The 8,283-nt window shown below is 46.3% G+C and overlaps 1 protein-coding gene across 1 annotated transcript in view; it reads left to right on the top strand.

The window, feature by feature from the left end:
• Nucleotides 1–3,147: 3,147 nt before the first annotated feature.
• The window catches only part of PHLDB2 (pleckstrin homology like domain family B member 2), a 117,715-nt gene continuing 112,579 nt past the window's right edge, over nt 3,148–8,283 (top strand). The window contains exon 1 of the mRNA XM_056109422.1: nt 3,148–3,200. The gene's annotated coding sequence lies outside the window, so the exon portion shown is untranslated. The remainder of the gene's footprint in view (nt 3,201–8,283) is intronic.

The raw sequence follows: 8,283 nt of genomic DNA, 5'->3' as shown, positions 1-8,283 counted from the left end.
GCCATTATACAAACTTTGAATTTCGATCTGAGTTAGATGGGAACCATCTGAGGGCTTGAGTACATCGGCCATAGGAAATTCTTAAAGTTTAGCCTGGATTCCTTGGCTGTGATGTTGAAAATATGTTGTGTAGGGCAAAAGAAATGAAGGTACCAAGATGAGAACACCCCAAGATCTTCAGAATTTCCCTCCTCAGGAGTATCTGTTCTGGCATGGGCGATTTTTTTGGAGCTAAGAGCAGTGAAGGCTCCGGAGACAAAGATTATGCTCTTATTATCACCTTAGTCCTTTTACCCTTTCACTAACCAAAGAAGAGAATCAGTCTCAACTTGTCATTTTTCTAATCAAAGAAGTAATAATTGCTCCTCTTTTATGAACTAGAAAAAATTTTATTTGGGGGATATCTGTAAACATGCTTTATATTAAAACTTTTTTTTCTTCCCAGTGGAAAGATGAGCACTTTCTTTTCTTGTGATCAAAATATTTCCCTTTCTCTCTCTCTTTTCTCTCTTTATGAGGACCTCTGGCCCCCCGACTGGGACTTATACATACCTTTCTCTCCTTTGCTGATTTAGGGATCTACATACTCATTGTAGCTCTCCCACACGTGCTATTAAATCCCTTGCACCTTACAGATGCCCAGGTATGACCTGTGGCTGCTGCTGGATTACCAACCAGCCTAACAACCCAGAAAGGTGAAGTCTTCCCACAACTCCATTGGTAGAACAAGAAAAGGCCAAGAAGGGAAGAAAGATTAGACAAGAGGATTCTAATAATGTTGCATTTTTAATTCATTTTGAAAGTACAGTGGAAAGACTTTTCTGATGGAAGAGTTTTGAAATATAAAAGAAACAGAAAAGTTAAGGATGATACCAAGGTTTTGAGTCTGAAGTGAAGAAACTATTAGGACAGGTCAGTTGAGTGTTGGGGGAGGGCGTACAGGATGGAATTTCACTATTGCAAATGTTAAGTGGGAGAAGTCTAGTGGGCATCCAAGTAAACAGGTACTTGGAGCCTGCAGTTTAAGGAAGATGACTAAGTTGTTGGTAATATTTGGAGTCTTTACCACATACAAGGTATTATGAATGCTATGAGACAGAATGAGGTCACTAAAGTAGTGAGTGTAGATAGATAAGATGCCCAAGGTCTGAACTGTGGGCACTCGATTGCTCAAAGGCTGAGAGAAGAGAAGGAATTAGCAAAGGAGACTGAGAAAGAGCCACCATGAAACACGCAACCTAAATGTCAAATAAAGCCATTTCCAGAAGGAGCAAGGGATTATTTGACCAGGAGTTCAAGATGAGAACTAAAGAAGCATTTAATTTATCAGTTAAGTCTCCATGAAATGATTTCCAGGGACTCAATAGAAGCAAACGTATGATTGGAATAAACTGGATGAGTATTGGAGACACTTTTTCTTTACAACTCTTTAAATGGGGTTTATTGTAATTGAGCAAAAATAAAGGCTGGAAGGGAAAGTGGAAAGGACAAGTTTTTATTGGAGTGTGTGTGCATGTGTGTGCGTGTGTGTGTGTGTGTGTGTGTGTGTGTGTGTGTTTGGGCTACATCTACCTACCTGTGATAAGAGTTTACTCATGACTGTGCTCAGAGGACCCATATGTGCTGCTGGGGATTGAACGAACTCAAGTGGAATCCAGCCTGTGAAAGGAAAGTAACATCTGTACTATCTCTCCAGCCCTGCTCTTTGACTCTCTCTCTCTCTCTCTCTCTCTCTCTCTCTCTCTCTCTCTCTCTGCTCACACCTATTTATTATTTTTAAAGATGAAGAAAAGAACAATAAACATGGTTTTACATTGATGAGAAAGATCCATAAAAGAGAGGAAGCTGCTTGTGCCCTTAACTAATCCCAAACGTTTCCTGGGACAGGAATGGGTAGGGGGGTTGGGGGTGGTGGTCGTGGTTTAATTTGGTGTCAGGAGGAGGGTCCTATGAACATCAAGTCGTCCTTAGGTGGGCTTCTCCTTGAACTTAGAATCCAAACTTTAACTGTATAAATGAAAAGAGCACTTAATAACACTCGAGGTGCAAGTTAGTTTGCATCCATTAAATTGAACCCGTTGACACGTAACCGCGCTCTTTTGTGTTGTTGTGAGTGCTCCGGGGTCAAAGGCCTCCGTCTTTGCCTCACCCAAGTTTCCTCTTTAAGAACTTGGCAGATGCTACCAGCCCCGGGTGCCCACATAGACGATGGGGCCGCGTTCTGGGGACCCTTCTGTTGTCCTCAGAAACGCCTGCTGGAAGACGAGCCCCTGAGCACGGCTTTCATTGGTGGCAGCAACTAGTGGGCGGAGGGAAGAAAATCCAGAATCTTTGATGTGAAGGGACTGAAAGGCAACTAGTAGTATTAGTTGTTGGAGACCCGCACCTTGGAGACTGCGGCCGTTCCCCAAGACTCTGCAAAGCTGCTCTTCTGACGCATAAGTTCCCGCCCGCGGGTCAAGCGTCGTCAGGAGGAGGTGCAGTCACCTGGAGTTTCCCAGAAGAAACTTCAGCGTCGGGGGAGAAAATCATCCCCCCAGGACGTGTATCTCACTGCACTCACTCGACCCGTACTTCTCTCCCAGTTCTCAAAATAAAGAAAAAGAAAAGAAAAGAAAGAAAAAAGGAGCTGGGGTGTGCGTGTGTGCATGTGCGTGTGTATGCATGTGCGCGCGCGTGTGTGCGTGTGTGCATGTGTGTGTGTGTGTGTGTGTGTGTGCGTGCGTGCGTGTGTGTGTGTTAACCCAAGTTTGCAGCGGCGCGGCTGCAAACCAGACTTGGAGAAGCCAAGGGCGAGCAGCCGCCAACCTGCAGGCATCGGGGCTTTCGCCGACTTCAGTGCTCCGGAGCTCGGGGCGAGACCGAGGACCCAGAGGCAGCGGAGCCCACCACCGCCGCCCGAGGGGGACCCCGAGGCCCGGCCCCGCGCCCCGAGCGCGCTCGCCCGCGCTCGCCGCCGCCACCCCGCCTAGCCGCGGCGCCAGGTGAGCGGGACGCCGCGATCGGGCCCGCCGGGCGGGCGGGAGTCTGGGAGCCCCGCGGCCCGGGCGTCCCCGCGGGCGCCGCCTCCCCCGTGCCGCCGACTTGGTCGCCGCCGGGTGCGCGGCGGGGTGGGCGGGGAGCCGGCGGCGGCCGCGGGGCCGAGGCGGGGCGCGGGCGGCGCTCGGCGCGTCCGGGAGCGGCGGAGCCGGGATGAGGCCGTGAGTGGGCGCCGGGCTCGCGCGATCGGGGTCCCCTTGGCAGGCTGGAGGGGACACAGAGCCCCAGGTGGGGGCCAGTCGGGGCCCGGCCGCGCAGCTTTGGGGAGCTCCGGGTCCCAGGGGCACCGCCGGGGCGGCAGGGCTCCGGGGGAGGGAGCGCGGGTGGAAGCGGGGACCCTCGCCGAGCGGTTGTCCGGACCCCCAGCCGCGTTTCGAGGTGGGAAGAATCGGGGGCTCGAGGCAACTTTGGCTGAGAATTGGGGACTATCCTCGAGGAGGGAGGTCTGGCTGGAGCGGCTTTGTCGCGGCCGGCAGGGGAAAGAGTGGTGGGGGGCGCGGGGTCCGGGGAAGAACCCTTCCTTCTTCCAGCCCCCCACCCCACCCGGGTACCCCGCAGGACCTGGCTGACTGCGCTGCTGGTTCCACTTTGTTTCGAGAGTCTCACCCGCCCGGAGCCTCACACTCCGATTTGCCTTTGGATTTTCCCCGAAGTTTCTGGTGCGAGGGTCTCTGGACGCCCCGGAGTGCGTGAAGGGAGCTTGGGGGGGTATGTTTTGCACCCCTGTTTCCCCCCCACCCCCCACCCCCCGCCCCGATCTCGCGGTGCGCCGCTGAAAATGTGGGCTGGTGCATTGAATAACTTCGCCCTAGCGGTCATCACTTATTAACGCGCGGGGGACCTGGCTGACTCCCGCCACCGCCAGGAAATTAGAAGGCTGACAGGCCGTCTCTTGCGGGGCTGGACTGACTGCAGCGGTGGAACCTGCTCCCCGGGCCTTCCTCGCTAACTTTTTTTTTTTTTTTTTTTGTAAAAGAAGGAATTGAGTCCGCACCCTTGTGAGTGGGTAGCCCGGGGCTGGGATTCCTCTCGGCAGCTGCTGGCTCTGCACTCTTGCCTCGAAGTCTTCTTTCTGCAGCCCTGCAGTGGCTTACAGAGTTCTAGAATGCACCACGATTAGTCCCAGCCAGATGCAGCTAGGAGAGGACCGAGAAGAGGCAGAAAACTGCGGAATCCCTTTAGTATAAATATTTTTAAGTCATGTTTCCCTTCATTATAGGTCCGTCTAAGTGACCGCTATTTCAGGTTACCAGGCTTCAAACTCTGGTCTTCCTCGGTTAGCTTTCTGGAGCACTGCAGAAAGGTCTTTTGGGAGTCTAGCCATAGTGGAACTCTGTTGGTAGGGATCTAAATGAAGATCACCATTTAGAGGGTTTCACTTCAGCCCCAAGTTCCTTGAATTCTTGTTCCTGGTAGGGTAGCAACAGAACAGTTGGGTTGGGGGATAAATAAATCTTTAGCATTGCCTACCATTTTAACAGAACGGCTATATCCCTGGTACCGTTGCTCTCAAATGTGTAAATATTTAAAGAAAGAGCGAACGTTCTTTGAAAAGTAACAGTTGTGTCTATTCAGGATTCAAACTCTTATTCAGGGCTTAGTTATTTAAGGTTTATTTATGCCTTTACATATATTGGATGTGGAAATTTCAACATGCCATGCACTTAAGAGACTCTCTAAAGTACCCTGAACGTTTGTAAGTGGTGTTTGCTTTAAGAGAGGGGGAGCCGAGATTTTGCTCCTAGTTGACTCCCAAGTCCTCAGCTCTGGAGGTTTGCAAATCCCAGTCTTCCTTGCAAATGGAAAGAAACGTGATGTTTGTCTAAGAGTGGTCATCATTTCAGTCAGTTTGCTCTCTTCAGTCAGCTTTATGTGGTTGGCTGCTGCATCTCTCTGAGTTGAGGATATTGTATATGGGGTATCTCTCGACTCCCCTTTTGAAGCAAAACATTCTTGGGGAATTTGGCTAAGTGCTTCTTAATTTCTATCTTCAAGAACCCACACCAAATCTGGATCTCTTTGGCAAACTTTGCAGAAATGTTTTATTGTTTGCACGGGAGAGGGAAGAAAAGAACCTAGGTGATTAAACTGACCTCTGGTTTTCATTATTTTCTTCAAAGCCTTGTTTTGGAGGTATATAGTCAGTAGTGGATTCTCTAGAGTTCTAGAGAAGTTATTGTAAAAACATGGGATTCTTTTTCAATGCTTTTTAAGAGCAGTTGGGACTTTGGCTTTACGTGATGATTTTCAATCATTTACAGGAAGTCTGTGCTGTGAGAGACTTGGAAAGAGGGAGGTTTTGTTCATCTTTCACACGAAATATGCTTTTGAGGTCGATTTGGTCTTGGTATACTTTTCTTTGTTTTTTTGTTTGTTGGTTGGTTGGTTCAATTTCGGGGGCATGCTCAATAGTGCATGGTGCTTACTCCTGGCTCTGCACTCCTGGTAAGCTCAGGAAGCAATATGAGATGCAGGGAATTGAACCTAGATTGGCAGCATCCTGGGCAAGACCGGCTGTACTATCTATCTTCCCAGCCCCAGTTTTAAAATATATAAACATCATTTTCCACAGAAACAACTTTTAAGCATGTGCTTTATTACTTGGGCGGGGGGTGGGGGTGGGGGGGAGGGTTCTTCCTCCTGCTTAGTGTTCTGGGGACCATGTGGTGCCAGAAATTGAACCCGGGCCTTTTTTCATGCAAAACATGCACTCCAGCCCTTTAAGCTCTTTGCAGCCTAGCATGGGCTTCATTTGAAAGCCCTGATGTATTTGCCAGTAGTGGTTCTTAGGGAGGTTGGAGTGGGGTGGGATTTTGCTTCACCACACTCCTCAACCCTTTGCCCCAGGGGATATTGGCAAATCTCTGGGAACATTTTGGTAAAGGCTACTATCAACTGGGTCAGGCATTTAGTGCACAGAGGCCTCAGATGCTGCGCAATGTCCTATGATGCACAGGACATGTGAAAAAGTATCCCCTCCAAAGTCTTTGCTGGAGTATTACTTTGTGGGCATATGTTAACGAGATTAGGCATCTTAATTTAATTCAGATCCTCAGGAATCCAACTGTGTTCTTGCTCAACACAAAGAAACCATGTCATAGAAGCCTTTTTGTCTGCAGCAGATTCTTTTACCCTTGGCAGTGAGTCCCAATGTACCATAGATATGAAGGAATGTGTTGTGCTCATTGACAACTTTGAATTGGCTTAAAATCATAGGATTTGGGAGCCTTTGAGAACAAAGGAACCTCAGAGATCACCTTTTCATTATGTCGATTTGAAAATGGAATTGGCCAGAGATGGCTGACTGGTTAAGGTCTCAGATGAGTCTGATGTAGACATATGTCTAGGTATAATACACAAGTAGAGAATTTAGAAACTGATCATCTGGCAAATGTCAGTGTTGTTAGCCTGGACCTCACTCTCTGTGAGAACTACTCTCCATAAGAAACAAACTCTTTAAAGAGGGAAGAGTGGTATTAACCATGGTGACTGAAGAGCATATGCCTGGGTGTGTCTGCCTCAAAAAGGAGATAATTCCGTTTGGTGACCTGTGACACTTCACTTCTGTGCCTGCTCTCTCCTTTCCAGGGTGGAGTAGGCAACAGATGGTTCCACAGACATAACAGATGCTGCTTTTGAATCCAGGTACAAAACAGAACATTTGAGATTTTTCTATCCCTCCCCTCTTTATGGGCTAAGAGTCTTGTTCATGAATGAACAGGATTAGATTGAACAGAAGGGGAAGTAGCCATGCCATTAGGGGGTGGCATTAACTGGTATATAAAAAAATGAACATGTATTTGGGACCACCGTGGGAGAAATTTACAAACTGATGAACTAATAGCTAAGATATATTTGACTACATACAAGTACTATTTGGAATTCGAAAATAATTTAAATTTACTTGTCCTTTGGATAAGTGAAACAGCATTGGGGGTAAACTCTCTGAATCATTTGCCATGATCCACTCACTTGTCCACTCTCTAGAGTGTCTAGAGTGTCAGACTAACAAAACAAATCTCTTAGTTCTATTTCAGGTGTCCTTTCTCTCACACCAACTGACTTAACCGTGAGAGAAAAAAGTGATAGTTAATATAAAGTTACAACTTTCCTGAGGGACTTGTAAAAGATGGTGTTTATAAATGGCTTTATTTCTAGGAAGTTACCATCTCAGTGAGTTTTTGATCATCAGAAAACTTGCTCACATCTGGTCTTACCAATTATAAACTATACCGATTCTAACATTTATAGGGCTATCGTTAACCATTATGCAAAAGATTATGAGTTCTAATTCTGTGTATCATGTAGTTTTGCCAGTTAAAATCCTCTAATCTTAGGGAGGTTTATTGCAATGCAGAATTTTTTTTAGTTTATCTTGGGAGAGGTCAGAGCTATGAACTATATGCCAAGGTAGGTTCTTATTTTGACAGACATCCAATGGGTGAATCTCAAAGCCAAGTTCTTAGTAGTATGTTTAGAAAGGATTTGAAAGTGATAACTTTTTAAAGAGGTCTGCACTCAGGGCTATAATAGAGAGCTATAATAAAGAGCCTTTTCATTATTACCTTTCTTTTTTTTTAAGTTTCAAGAAACATTGTGTATTCAAGAGATAACATAATAACCCATGTTCTCTGACATGAATGAAAATGGCTGTCAAGTGTTGTGTTGCTACAACTGTCAAGCTGTGTCCTTGGTTTTGCAAACCTCTGCCTCTTGTTTTTTTTTCTATTTACTTCTTTTATTGAATCACCATGAATTACAGAGTTACAAAGATATATATGATTGAGTTTCAGGATTATATTGTTCCAACACCAGTGTTCCCTACCCTCCACCAGTGTCCCCCAGTCTGCCTTAAAAATGTTTCTTAGGTGTCTAGAAGAATTCTTATATTAAATTTGTTTTAAGGACAAGATTGTTTTTGTAGCAGCTGGTGGTGGTCAGTAGAAAAACTCAAGTCTAATAATCTTTTTTTTTTGTGGTGCAGCGAGACATGTAGGGCTTAGAGACATTTGCTTAATGAAGAAACAGAAAAGAGATAAAGCTACCATCTAAATTCTATGACAACATTTCTGAGAATTTTTTGTTTTGTTTTGTTTTTGTTTTACAAGGGATGGTTTGTTTAGTGTGTGATTGATGGAGTTATTAGTTAGATAAGCTGCTTTCCTAACTTTCCAAAGTAAGAGGAAGAAAACATTTGCTCATGGAGGCCAGTTCTTAATATCATTACCTCTGGCAGGGTTAGCC

The sequence above is a fragment of the Sorex fumeus genome, unplaced genomic scaffold (assembly GCF_029834395.1).
Source record: "Sorex fumeus unplaced genomic scaffold, SorFum_2.1 ptg000265l, whole genome shotgun sequence".
NCBI classification, from domain to species: Eukaryota; Metazoa; Chordata; class Mammalia; order Eulipotyphla; family Soricidae; genus Sorex; species Sorex fumeus.
Note: the sequence above shows the minus strand (reverse complement) of the source record. Positions and strands in the feature narration are given on the sequence as shown.